General features: G+C 53.2%; 1 long non-coding RNA gene across 2 annotated transcripts; it reads left to right on the forward strand.

The window, feature by feature from the left end:
• The first annotated feature begins 10,086 nt into the window (after nt 1-10,086).
• LOC139001532 (uncharacterized) lies at nt 10,087-14,077 on the forward strand. 2 transcript variants are annotated; one of them, XR_011470063.1, is made up of 4 exons: nt 10,087-11,028; nt 11,828-12,018; nt 12,653-12,803; nt 13,709-14,077. It is a non-coding gene; the product is annotated as an uncharacterized lncRNA (long non-coding RNA). The 2 variants fall into 2 exon arrangements; XR_011470062.1 differs by having other exon boundaries at nt 10,087-12,018.
• The last annotated feature ends 262 nt before the right edge of the window (nt 14,078-14,339 follow it).

Consider the following 14,339-nt stretch of genomic DNA (forward strand, 5'->3'; position numbering starts at 1 on the left):
TTGTCTGTCTGGTCTCTGCTTTTCTGTGGTACTTGAAGAGAAGTTGTTCGTGGTGGATTCGCTTTACTTATGACGAATCATTCACGGACAACACTTTTTTCAGTACCAAATGCTACCTCTAAGGACGTCCTGGACACAGTGGAACTTCAGGAAGGCGTCTTCATGTTGTCCACCATGTGGAGAAGATATCGGATGCTTGACCAGGGACACCCTGCTCGACCATCTGTAAGTCATCTGGTCCACTAGCCCGAACATCCGATCCATCTGTAGGAGGCTTTCCCCTGGGCCATGCCGACTCAGGGGAAATGGCTCTGGTTCTGTCAACAGAGTCACCCTCCACGACTTTGAAGAGAGGCTGTCTGGGCCCAAAGCCAACTTCCCGAAGAGATGCTGGTGTCAGCACCATCCAGGGTGTGTGACCAGAGGGGCAAGCACTCTGTTCACCCTGCGGGTCACCTAGTCACCAACCCCCAGCACCCACCCCACCCACCCAGGAAGACCTTGTGGGAGGTCTTTTCAACTTGGGGCAAGCGGCAATGGACTTGTGACAATGGCTGCTTGGTGGACCTGGACGGCCATGGTTGGGAGGGTGTGTTCACTTGAAATGTGATGAGTCATCCCCTGGTAACCATTTTATCGCTGTCACTATCGCAGCCTCCTTGAAGCGCTCCTGGGACCTGACATTGCCTTCTGATGAGTGACCTGAAGCAAGCGGGCCAGCTCCTCTCCACGGTGTGTGACTGTTCACAGAGCACGCGCTTTATTTATGAGGTGTGGCGCCCAGTCCTCTAATCCTCACGTCTTGTGTCTTCACAGGAGTTGGCCATGGTTCATTAAGAGCCAAAGGGATACCGTGGCACGCTGACTTCATGGCAGCTGTCGAACGGTGCCCCTGTTGGCGAAACAGACTAACCGCATCCACCTGCTTAGGGTAAGTGCGTCTCGGGTGAGCATGCGATTAACTGTAGTAGTATGTCACTCGGCCCACTACCCAATATGGTTCCACCCCTTTTTTACAGGGCTCCGGGGAGGGCAGCGCCTCAGCAAGAGGGACCCATGGATTGCTCGCCAGCATTCACTTATGGTACTTGGAGAGAGGCTGGCCGTGATGAATTCGATTCATCAAAGCGAGTCATACACGGCTCTCCTCTCTTTTAGTATCAAATTCTGCCTCGGAGGGCTGCCTGAGCTAATGCTGATGGCGAGGTATGTGCCCTGCTGGCTGGCTGAGCTCTCGGCAAGTGCTTTCCTGAGGATGCACGCTACTGACGCACTAACCCAATGTCTGCGCAACTTCCTGGGCATGACCAACTTTAGGACAAGCTAGAGAGGTTGTGGGGGTGCCCTAACTTTTAAAGAAATTAACATTGAAGTGCATATGGCTGACTTTTTTTGCTATCAAATCCAACCAACCTTGAAGGGGCATGTAGAAGCATCTTTTTTTTTTAGTAAGCTCTTAGGATATAGGCGAGAACAGGAGTAGGACCTGCATGACCCCTGGGTTACTAGCCTGTAGCCCCACACCCTCCAGGGAACTCCTGGGGTGATCCCAGGTTTACCAAGGAGGCAGTGCAACCTTGTGGTCTTTCAAGAGCTCATTGCTTCATTGAAAATGACTCAACAGTGGCTGACTTCTTTGCATTACTGAGTATTGCTTGCATGCCAGCCAAGTACAGGAAGTAGCATTCCTGTCCACACTAATCCTGGGTTGATGAACCAGGGGTTTGCCCGAGAGCATGGGTTTGATTTACCCATTGGTTCACTCATCCTCAGTGTCCCATCCACCCTCAGAGGCTACTCCCAAGCTGCCCAACTCCATGGATGCAGGGATGCTGTGAGTAGCACCACCTCATGGTACTCGGAGGGAGGTTGTCCGTGATGAGTTCGCATTATTTAGTGATGCCCAATACACGGTCGATCTCTTTTTGGTACCACATCTCACCAGGTATCATCTAGGAATTGATTCCAATTTCAGGGAAGCCACACTCATGTTGGTTCCATGCCAGTGTACTTGAACTTGTGCTTGGCCCTGGAACTAATGGGTAGGTGTCACTAGTGCCCCTTATCCTCATTCAGTCTTTTTATGGAAGACATTGCCCCTTTGGGGGTTTAAGACCTAGGGAGCTAAGGGTGTCCATGCTGATTCTGGGATTTATTGTTTTAAGAAACACAATAGATAATCCCCTCCCCTTTCAGTATTAAATCTTGTCTTGGAGGGAGGATTTCTTAGAGATGTTAGCAGAGTCAGGGGAGGGGCATGATTTCATCAAATTTTCTGGATAAAGTGAATGAACAGATTCACATCTGTCGACCTGGAAGCCATACGAAATTTGAGGATGGAGGTCAGTTCTATTTTCAATATCTTGTTTTTATTTTGTTTTGTTTTTCAAAAAGAATAATTATTTTACCTTATTGTCATAATTATAAAAATGGGACATGCTTATAATAAAAATTCATGCAATGTGGGAAAATGTAAATAAAAAGGGAGAAAATTTCCTAATTCTTTGTGTACCCAGAAATAACCATCAGTGTCTTAGAAATTTCAAATACCTGTCTGATCATATAAGCAAATAGAAATATAGATAGATAAATAGAAAACAAAATATTTTATGAATATTATATTACACTGTACCTGATATTTTTATTTAAAATGTTAACTATAATTTTACTTGAATTTAACATAAAGATAATCTGAAGGAGATTGGGGGAATTGATAAATGACCTACTTTACCATAAGAAATCTTAATTCCTAAAAGATCCCTATGAAACCAAGAAAAATTATTGTGTAAAATATTCAGTGATTGGGATCCTTATGTTTTTTTTAACTGTTCAAATTTCACTGCTGGCTCAGAAATGTAAGGATATCAGCACTCTTACACTTCGCCCCACCTCTTGCCTGATTTTCACTCATACAATTTAATTTTTCCATGATAAATATTTGCATTTTGTTCTTTAACCACAATTCTCGCAGGTGTTTTATCATAGTTCTATATTTAAATGAAGTCATTGCTAACCACCAGTTTTCTCTCCTTAAATTAAGCCTTCTCTGTTCCTGAGTTTTTAGTTTTAATTTATCTCTCAGGGGAATGGATATTACCATTGTTCATTCTACAGTGGCTCATGGACACTTCCTCTTAGTTCTTGTACATTTGAGAATATCTGTCTCTTGCTTTTGCCACACAAGGGACAATTTTGCTAGGTATAAAATTCTCAGCTTGCTTTTTTTTTTTTCATAGACTTGTTTAGATACTGCTCCACTGTCTTCTGCATTTGGTATTTCACCAGCTCTTTTGATGTGGCTTCTCCACATAGCTCTTACTTATCTGGACTGTATTATCTGGTGGATCCTTATATTCTTTGTTTCAAACACTTTGGGGCACTATATTCTGTGAGTTCTTTATTCACTGAGGATGTCTGACCCTTGCTTGGACACCTTTACTCATCTGCCTAATTTTATTCCACACTATTCTCTTCAACCCTATGATTTCTTGTTCTTTTTCATTATTTTAGTCACTTTAAAGATACTTATGATATAAAGTCTCTCAGCTTTGGGGTACAAGTCCTTCTCTTTTTGTCTTTTGACTCAAGATAGTGCTTTTCTCCATGGGGTTTGTAACTTCTCAATGTGGGTTATCACGGGGATTAAGGTGTTTCTGTTTTATTTCGTTCTCTGTGCAAAAGAACTTGACATATGGTTCAACATTGGATTCTGTCTGGCACCCATGGCTTTCACCAGTTGGGACCAGTTTTCTTACTTATTTGTTGACTTGAGGATTCCCATACCTTCTGGCTGTTGTAAAGCCTCACCCCATCTTTCTCTTGTAGCTTTGTTTCTCCCAGGAGAGCTCGTTCTAGCCAAAGCTTAGGTAGAAACAAACTTTCTTGTCATTTTTTCTGGGCCTGTATAGTTGTCTGCCTCCCCTTTCTGTTCTAGGTGCCCACTGCTGTTGGGCCCAGGTCACATCTCCAGTTCCTGCTTGGAGATTGTGACTACAGACTCTTCGAGCCTCTTGGTGGCAGGTTGCAAACTTGTCGCTCTGAATTAAATTCTTTCTTATTAGCCAGCTGAGGGTTTCCCTTCCTTTCAGCTGTGCACTTATTTTACCAGTCGACTTTGGCTTTTATCCATCACGTCTCCGTATTTGTGGAGGGGAAGTTCTCTCTTAGCTCTTCACCAGGCTCTGACTCAGTCGCTAATTTTTTTTTATTTATCAGTTTTTCTGAATCATATTAGTTCGTCGTTCCTTTGTTTCAAGGATGTCTTCTTCTATTACTTCTGTGAGTCCTTTTCTATTTACATGCTGGTCTTTTCTTGAGTTAAATGATAATTTATTACTTCATTACGCCCTGGAAGGGGAAAGAACCTGTGATCTGGCCCCATGTTGCCATCTCTCTCTGGAAGCCTCCCTGTTATCATTTGCCATCTGCATCTGTCTATTTAACATGAATCGTATCCAGATGCCCCGCCCCCAGGATCGTCTTCCACCTTGGCAGGGTCCTCTTTGCAGCGCCAGCTTCTGGGATGGAGATGGAGTCGGTCCCATTGGCCAGGTATGTGAATTTACCTTGAGGAATGGAGGATTTTTTTTTAACCATACGTATACTGGACTATTAACCCCAAGAACGCAATTTGTTTTTAGGGAGACGTCTTGGAAGTTACGCACACCTTTGGAGATGAGTCCACCATTCCCAGGTCAGTACCATGGGACGATAATGTTTGCACTCCGTGCCGTCATTGCCTCTGTGGTTAGTACTGCAAAGTCAGCCTCTTTGGTACGAGCTCTACCTTTGGAGGGTTCCCTGGACACACGTCCTGTGTGAGGAAAGGGTCACTGCTGTCCGCTGTGACCTGATGGGAAAGGGAGACATGTTCCCCCCTAGGATCAGAATAATGCATTCTTATGCACTTGACCTCTCCACCTTAAAACCCCTGGGAGTGCTTCTTAGATACCCCGCCAAGCACAGCACAGGTGTCAATGTCTGGGCTGCTGCAGGGTCTGGGGTGGGTCAGCTGAACACCACCATCGCTTAGTCAACTAATCCTCAGTGTTCCCTCTCTCCTCAGCAGGACTGCCTGGAGGAGCCCGGCTTCGGAGAAGAGGCACTGGTGCCTGGTCGCGGCTAATGGGCGGTGTGCGGAGATGGGTTATCCGTGTTGCCTTCACTTTATTTGTCCCAAGTCCTCCATGGTTCACCTAGTTTTTAGTACCAAATCCTGCCTGGGAGGCTTCCTGGGGCGGAGTCCCACTGGGGGGCGGAGTCCCACTGGGGGGCGGGACCTTGGTGTGGGTTCTCTCTGGGGTGGGCAGAGGGACTGTGGACCGCCGACTGCAGAGCATGCACTTTCCAGATGCTCTCTGCCCCCTCCGTGGGAGGATTCCTGGACGTGGAGCCAACCTGGGGGAAGAAGTGGCGTTTCGCTCACCAGAGTGACTTGGTGGTCCTTGAGGAGAGGTCTTCCATGATGCATTCACTGTACTAGTAGCTGAATCATACATGGTAGACCTGTTTTCAAGTATCAGATCTGGCCGCGACGTATCCCGGAGACGCCAGCTTCAGGAACTAGCGTTCGGTTTCCGCGTGTGCATGCATGGTCAAGCTGAGCGTGGGCATGTCCTCCATGGATGTCCCCTGGGCCCCCACAGCTGTGTGTTGTTTGCTGCTAGGACGCCAGTCTCCTTGAAGAGGAGGGGGTCTCACTGTAGAACCGCTTCATGATTGACAAGAGGGCATCCTGCCTGTGTGTGTGTGTGTGTGTGTGGCATGCGATTCTCTGCGCACCTTGGTTGCAGTGTGTTGCTCCCTAAATGGCTTCCTGGGTGGGGGTACTCATTTCGAAGGACCCTGGGTGGCACTCGGTGGGGACTTAACAGAAAGGGGGTGGCCCACAGAGCTTGTGTGTGACCGCCGGCGAGTTACCAGCATCCGTCCTCGGGCCTGTTGCCGGGGCTGCATCGAAGCCTGCACCCTTGCCTGGTACTTGAATGGAGGTTGTCCATGGTGTGTTCATTTTATTCATGATGAGTATTACATGGCCAATCTCCTTTCAGTACTACATTCTTCTCGGGAAAACTTCAGGAACGTTTCCGCCGGCGCCTGCCCAGGGTAAGGAAGCGGTCGTTTCACCCACCATGAGTGCTTTATGTGGAACTTGTGTTGCTGGCCCCGAATTCCTCACTTTTTAGGTGAGACCGTGGTTTTCAGGTCACGGTTGCCCTCCCTTCCTTGGAGTCTTACAAGTGAACAGAGTGTATTGGCGGGTAACCTCGTTTTAGGGGGAAATCGTCTGGGAAATTGTCTCTCTGGTCAGCCCACAGCCCGATCAGCGAGACGTATGCAACATGTTACTGCCCCAGCCCTACCCAGGGTCCTCCCCCTCAGGGTGACCTCTGGGACTCCACGCTAACTCCAAGGGGTGAGGGGAGGCTCCCGGGCAGTGAGAAGCAAAGGTGTTTGAAGACAGGTTCCATGGCACCTGGGGTGCTCCCCCATGCTGACCTTTGATCTTTGACCAGAGGTTGCCCTTGGTGATTTCACTTGCTTTATCCATTTTTTGTTTGAGTATCAAATCCTTCTGGGTTGGCTTCCAGGACCCCGCCTACCTCTCCCGAGAACACAACTGGACGGCGTAGACGTGGGTGTAGAGTGGGTGTCGGCACCTCTCCAGTGGACAAGACGAAGGTGATCAGAGAACGCAAGTGTGATTCCCGATGTGGTCGCCTGGGCACGTGAGGATGGTGAGCCTGCTTCGCTTAGGACTTGGAACCCTCTTTGCGTCTCCGTTTTGACCATTGATCCCAAAGACATTCTGCCTCCACCTCTTTTTCTCGGGAGGTATTTTGACCTTGTGGGAAAGAGTTTGCCCTCAACCATTTTAAAGACTGCGGCTTCTCAACTCTCTGTTTCTCCTCTCTCCACATCCCCCACCCTCTCAAGCCCCTCTGCGTTCGCTCTGTCTGTCTCTGTGATTTGTTTCCTTGCCTCTCCTTGTTTCTCGCTCTCTCTCTGGCTTTCTCTCCCCCTGCCAAACAGCATTTTCCATTTTCTCATGGGTTATGAAATGAATAGACGCTATCAGTATTTCGTCCCATTTGTATCAAATTATAGTGATAAAAATAATCAACACAAAATAAAACTAAAAACAAATGAAATGGCACCAAGTAAAACATGTTCAATTGACTACAAATTGGCAGAAGAATCCAATTTTCTTGACAACATGTCAGCGGCGCATCTGACCTGGGGAAATGGGACGCGGTAGACATGGCGGCCGTGGGAGGAAATTGACGCTGGCGGGGGCTCTGGACGGCGCTGTTTGATGTATACAAAAGTACACGCAGGAACCGAATCTGCATTCAGATTTTTAAATGGAAAAGAATTGATCCTAATGAAAATGATTTGGGGGAAATAACAAGGGAAATAAAAGAAATGAAAACAGCTCAACAGCACAGTCAGGGAAACGAAACAGGGAATTGGATTAGTTTAATGGAATTCACTCTGAAAAACACATTTTTATGAAAATCAGTGTTGGCACAAATCTCATTAAGACAGTTGCATTCATGGGTGTTTGGCGAGGAGCAGACGGTCAGTAGACACTTGGAGTCAGACACAGTGTCCTTTACGCCACTGACCTTTTCTTTCTGTCCCAGGTCTTCCCAGAGCACCTCCCAGACGGACGTGCTGACTTCGGGGTGACGCCCGGTGAAGTGGGGTGCGTGTTGAGGCAAGCACGCACCATCTTGGTCCGCTCCCTCCATCCCTTGTGGGGTTTGGGGTGACATGCTGACTCCAGAGTGGGACAGAAATGCTTGGGTCAGTGGGGTCTCGGCCTGAAGGGCACGGTCTCTCATTCTGCCGTTGAGCACACGGGAAGCTGGCCATCCCCAGGCATCTCCCTCCTTGAACCCAGTGTTGGCACCTTACATGGGTCATGCCGACCCCGAGGACATGTTCCTCATTGGTGCCGATTGTCACTTGTCGTAGAGGCCGAGCCTTGTTGGGGGGAGGGTCTCCTGGGTGGGTGCTTCTGGAATCAGAGCCGCTGCCTGGGATGAGGAAAGTGCTTGTCCTTGTCTGGCACGAACATTGCATGTGGGTCTCTTTGCAGATCAGTCCCCACTTCGGAGGACTTGCAGAGCCCTGCCGCCCCAGGAGGTGGCCAGCAGGTCGAGCCCTCCCCTGAATAGGTCCGTGGGCACAGCCCCGGGACACGCCGGAGTGTTGATGACCCGTGTGGCCTGGTGCGTGCGCCATCGGAGACCATGCCAACTTGGGGACCATCTCCGCGGCAGGTCAGTGTCCGCGCTTCCCGCAGGGCAGCTGTCCACAGTGTTCCTTCTTAGGTGGGGCCTCCAGCCACGGTCGCTGAACTGTCCGTCACTCCACAGCTCGCAGCATGGGTGGTGGGTGCAGAATCCAGATCCTGCTTGTGGCCACGTCCTCTGCCCCTGACCCTGCGGCCAGGCCCTTATTCGGTGACGCTGGCACCCCTTTCAGGAGAGGATCCCACCGGGATCTCCCGCGTAACTTCTGGGAGGGGTCTCTAGATGGGGCTCATTCGGGGGACAGGATGGCTTTGGCCTGCGGGGAGCGGGGGTCCCTGTAGAGTGGGCAGTGCTCCAGGGCCCTTGGGGAGGGTCTTCTAGAAGCACAGCCGCCTGGAAGCATCCGCCTTGAGCATCTGAGTGTCCATGGTACTTGGGGAGAGGTTACCCGAGCAACTTTGCATCCAGACGACGAATGTTGCTCGGTGAACCCCTTTTCGGTATCGCATTGCAGCAGAGAGGCCGCCCGGGAGGCCGCGGCACCTCGGGGAAGAACGTCGGGATCGGCGCCGCTCTGGGGTACAGGATGGGTGGTCGACCAGTTGGAAAGTAATTGTTTCTAATGTACTTCACCTGGTCCACTAGCCGTCCGTATCCACTGCCGCCTGCGGCCCAGCCGGGCGCGGCCGCCGCCCCGCGCTCAGCACCTCTGCTGGTACCTGAAGGGAGATCGACCGTGTTATATTCGCTTTCTTGACTTCGAATAATACATGGTTGATCTTTTCTCAGTATCAAATCGCACCTCGGAGGACCTCTCGGAGATGGAGCCCTGTGGGGGTAGGAGTGGGGAGGGCCCTCCGTGCCACTGCCCCGAGGGTGGGAGGGAGACCTGGGCGGGGCGGGGTGGGCGCGCTGCCTGCGCTGTGTCCTCTCACCTGGTGTCTGGTTCACCCTCAGGGCTCCCGGAGGCGACCAGCGGTGCTGCGGCGGCCAGGGCCACGGCCACGGCTCTGAATCGGCATCATCACTCTGGGTACTTGAGGAGAGGTTGTCTGTGATGAGTTCGCTTTATTAATGACGAATATAACACAGATGGCCTATTTTCAGTACCACCTACTCGCGTGCAGGGCCAGGCCCGAGGCTGGCCTCCTGCGGGGTACGTGACTGCATGGGCTCCGCGTGTGACTTCTCTCATCCGTGCTGACAGGTCTCGCCGAATCCATCCTGGGAGAGCTACCTGGGGGCTCCCGGACCTTGGGGAGCAGGCGGGAGGGGTGCGTGGGGGAGTCCCGGCATGCAGCATACTGCTTCATGTGTGGGGAATGATGCATGCTCAGTCTGCTTCCATGCCAGTGCCACTAGTCAGAGGGCTCCCGGAGGGCCCTCCGTGGGAGCGGGCATCTGCCCCTCTGTAGGGTGTCCCTCCGCGGGGACACGTGCATGGCCTGCACCTCTCGTCCCTCTGCCTCAGAGACCCCAGGTGGGCTTAGGCCTTGGGGAAGAGCGGGGGGCTGCTTGCTGTGCGTGAGCGTTCGCATGCTTCCTGACGCACAATACACAGTCGACCTCTTTAGTATCCATCCCGCCTCGCATGCCTCCTGCACAACCACCGGCCCAGGAGGGCCCAGCATGTGCCCACTCGCATCCCATGGAACTGGGCCATCCCATGGCAGCCGGCGGGAGGGTGGCGGGTGGCGGGGCTGCCGCACGAGGAAGAAGCCTCCGTTGGGAGTGCTCTGCGCCTGGTACCTGACAGAGGTTGCCTGTGAGGTGTTCACTGTCTATACGATGAATATTATACAGTCAACCTCTTTCCGGTATCGAATCCCACCGGGGACGACCTTCCCTTCGAGTGCTGACCCCGCAGGTGGCGGAAGCCTCTGCGTCGGGGTCCCAAGGCCCTGGCATCGGACCTGGGCCACCTGGTCTATTAATTTTCCAGCTCCATCCTGTGTGGAGGGCTCCTGAAAGCACACGGAGCAGTCTCCCTGGCTCCAGAGCCCCTGGCTGCGGACATGGGTGCTCGGGGGAGGGGGTGGAGAGGGAGGGTCCCCTGCGCTGGGCAGCTCCACCCTCCCCTAGCCCGGCCCTGCCCAGACCACATCAAGGTCACCTCGTGGTAGAGAGGGTTCTGGAACGGTGAACCACTAGAGCACCTCCAAAGGCGGAGGAGGGCCATTTGGTATTTGTTCCTGGTGGCCTGGGCCTCAGGGAGCCCTTTCTGAGGGCGGTGGGGTTGAGACTCCCCGGCTGCCCATCACTGTATTGTCCCTGCTTACTGCCACCCCTAGCAGACTGCAAGGTCTCTCAGGTCTCAGGGCAGGAAGTTGTCCTGTCCCTGCTCTGTCCCCTGCCGTGGGGCACAGGCCAGGCTCAGGGTAGAGCAACTGTGAGTGTTTGCTCTCTGACTAAGGAACTCAGGACCTCCGGGGCCTCTCAGGTTCATCCCTGGGAAAGCGCCCTGCACAGAGGAGGCAGAGGAGCCCTTAGGTGTGGTGAGGAGCGCAAGCATATGGTAATCAGCTCTTAGAAATTCTTCCCGTTTGTTCAAAGCTGTCCGGTTTTCCCCCTTTTCTGCCCTTCCCAGGTGTCATTGGAGAGCCTGAGGCCGGCTGCCACAGGGACCGGTCAGGTGGGCCTGGGCTTCCTGTCCACTTTCCAGGGGATCCCCAAGGGAGTGGCGAGTCCCAGTATAACCCAGCAGACAACCAGTGGAGCCCCCAACATCCCAGCCAATCCGTTCTCTGGGGAACTCCATCTGCAACAGGCAGGAGCCCGGTGTCAGAGCTAATATTTTATGCATGGAACTGACTAAATGGGGACATTTGTAGACGAAAATTGCTGTTAATGCATCCACACATCTTTGGAATATATTAAATGTGTGCGGGGGGTGGGAGGCAACATCAGCCTTATTTAATAGCTCCAATGTATCCATCCCCACGCCGCAGCAATAAAAAGCACGGTGCCCCCCGGGTCTCCCAGGCCGCCACCCAGGCGGAGCGTGGGGTACATCAGCCCCCACCTGGGAGTCATGCGTGAGACAGATGTCAGCCCAGGGGACCAGGCGCTCGGCAGCGTGCATGTCCCAAACTCATTTTAAACCCAAAGAGGGTGACCCCGTGCTGCTCAGCGCAGAATTTCATTAAAAGCCAAATTACTGGTTTATCTACTGTTTGAGGATGAAAGAAAATAAACAAAGGGCCCCTTTCATCCGCCAGGCCGAATGGAAATGTCTCCTCACAGTGGCAGGGACGGAGGTGACTGGGGCCATCTCCGGGCACCGCACAGAGCCAGCCTCGGTCCACACACCTGGAAAATAGGCATGTTCCTTCCTTGTAAAAACCAGGGTGACTTGGCACCCAGGGCTAAGGTCAGCACGTGGGATTCAGTACCTGAGTGTTCACTGCCACCCTGCCGTAGAGCTTCTGGAAGCCATGGCTTTGACTGTAGGGCCGGCTCATAGTAGGTGCTCAGCTAATGCCTGGCTCAAAGCTGGCCACAGACACCAGCACAAAGTAGGTGTTCAAGATGTGAGGGTATATTGAATCGGATCTCTTTATCCCCAGGAGACCCTGGGAGGACGTTTGTGGAGTGAATAAATAACAGTGTGCTCTTGGAGGGAATAGAGAAGCAGAGAAACGAAGAAGAATTCAGGGAAGATGGACATAAATCTCCACCAAGGCTCTGCAGTCCAGGAAAGACCCTGCGGAGGGAGAGGTGCCATTTGTCACCAGTGGACAGGCTCGAGGGCCAGGAAGTAAGGGCGTGATGGAGGCTCGTTCATCATTTTCTCATTATCCGGCGATGTGGAAGGGGCCCGCGCACGCGCAGCCGTACCACCCGTCACGGAGAGAGTGCAGGGCTGGTGGGGGAGGGGGGACCCTGGGGAAGGGCAGGCCAGCTGGCTGGTCCATCCTGAGGCCCTGGTTTGAGAGGCAGAGAGGACAGGAGCCACACAGAGTCACATGACCAGCCTGGGCAGGACTTTGGTGCCATTATGGCCGCAGGACCCACATGGGACCCTGCATTCTCCTGGCATGATCCCGAGGCAGGGGGACATCTGAAAGCCCACCTCGTGCCCTCATTTGTTGTTTTCATACCTATTCCCATGCCTTTGTTTAAGCTGCACCCCTGCCTGGACTGCCCCTCCCTCATCACCCTCTCGGACTCTGCCCCAGTGCTGCCTCCTACAGGAAGCCCTCCTGATCTACCCCAATACACACAAACAGCCTCAATCTGTAGTCAGATATCAGCCCTATGACCCTGTGATCAACAGGTGTCTACCTCCCTGCTAGCCTCCAGGGACCCCTTTGGAGCCCCTGTGCCCGGGACGGAAGCTAGCCCAGGGAAGGTGCCGAGCCATGCTCACGGGCCTTGTCTTCTCTTCACAGGAACACAGGACCGGACACTTGGCAGGGACATCCCCAATGGGTGGAGCCTTCGGTCGATCCCAACCATGAGCCGAAAGCTAGACCAGACCACTTCTGCCTGGAGAGACCTGGGCTGGGAGCCTGGCCTGACCCCAGATCATCCTTGGGTCTGGTAAGTGCCTGTCAGGGGGACCACTAGGCTCTTCCCATGTGGGCCTGGAGCAGAGGGGGGTTTGCCTGGGGCGCGCAGGCTCTAGGGAGAGCCAACCCTGTTCTTAGGGCCGATGCCACTTGACTCTGGGCTCCAAACAGCGTTTGTGGAGTGAATGACTGACCGAAACGGGACCTCCGCCCCAGCCCAGAGCTCCATGCCCACCCCACATGGCCTTCCCTGGGGCAGGACACCGCTGAGGGGGGCACGGAGCCTGGGGGTGGGAAACCGTCCAGGGTGCGGCTCTCGCCATCTGTGAGAGCTTCGTTTCTCTAACGCTCGAAAATAGATGTTTCTGTTATGCTCATTGTTGGCAGGGGAGCGGCGGGGCCTGCCAAGGCCTGGGGGAGCCCGCCAGCCTGCTGAGTTTTACTGTACTAACAGTTGTGTGGGGGGGGTGTCTCTGTTAACTTGAAATCCCCGATCAGTAAACATGCCAATTTAAAGTGTAATTAACTCAGGCCGGAACATTTTCAGATTTGGACCGCTTTTCACAGTTGAGGTTGTTTTTCTTTTATTTATTTATCTCTTCCCGGGTGTGATGGTGTCTGTGGCAGGTTTTAGCCAGGAAAAATAGGATGGGGTGGGGTCTGAGTGGGGCGCGGGGTGGTGGTAAGAGGAAGGGTCCGAAGAAGGCAAAGAGGGGAGGTCTGCCTGGGACCCCGAGGGCCCGGTGTCTGCATCGCCTTTCTGTCCAGGATGGTGGGTGCCCGGTGAGGAAACTGAGGCAGAGGGAAGGAGGGGGCTTGCCCGTGTCGCTCTGACCCGTCAGCTGGGCCCTGTGATAAGAATGGCGGGGTGCTGCTGGGGGGCCCCGGGCAAACACTGGGTCCTTCTGACGCTGTCCTGTCTTGCCTCCCTTGCAGGGCCCTGCTTGCTCCGAGCCCTCTCCTCCCATCTCCTGCTCCATTGGACTCCACAGTGGCCCCCGCTCCTGGAGATGGGACCACACAGAGGCCAGACCAGCACCTTCTCCCGCCTCACCAGGAAGACAGGCCCCACAGCCACCGCCTCAAGGACCTGACTGAGCGCCAAGGGCCGTCCCTCCGTGTGGGACAGGCCGGACTTCTCTGGACTGGGGAGGACTGTGGGCATGGGGAGGGCCCAGGGCGCGGGGAGGCGTCCTGAGTGACAAACTCCAATGAAAGAGCCACCGGCCCCCAACCGGGAAGGACAGAGGGGTCCCCCTCCGCCTTTTCAGCCCCTCGGACCGTTGTCAGCCTATTTGAATAATAAACCCACAAGATAAAAGAACGCAATCTCTTCGTGTGTGTCTGTGTTCGGAGATGGCTGTAAGTGGGAGCTTGAAAGACAAAGGTCCCGGGCCTTCAGGAGGGGCCCTCGGCAGGGGGCATCTTCCAAAGGCCGGGGCTCCCTGCGGTGCCCCCCTGCCTGTGCGCCCACATTTCCAGGTGGAAGCGAGGGCCATAAAAAGACAAACTTCCTGGCGGTCTGAAGTCTGAGATGACTCCCCCAGCCGCTGGCGTCACTCCTCCC

The sequence above is a fragment of the Myotis yumanensis genome, unplaced genomic scaffold, assembly GCF_028538775.1.
Source record: "Myotis yumanensis isolate MYYU_CA2020_CCGP unplaced genomic scaffold, mMyoYum1.0.hap1 SCAF_1, whole genome shotgun sequence".
Taxonomy (NCBI): Eukaryota; Metazoa; Chordata; class Mammalia; order Chiroptera; family Vespertilionidae; genus Myotis; species Myotis yumanensis.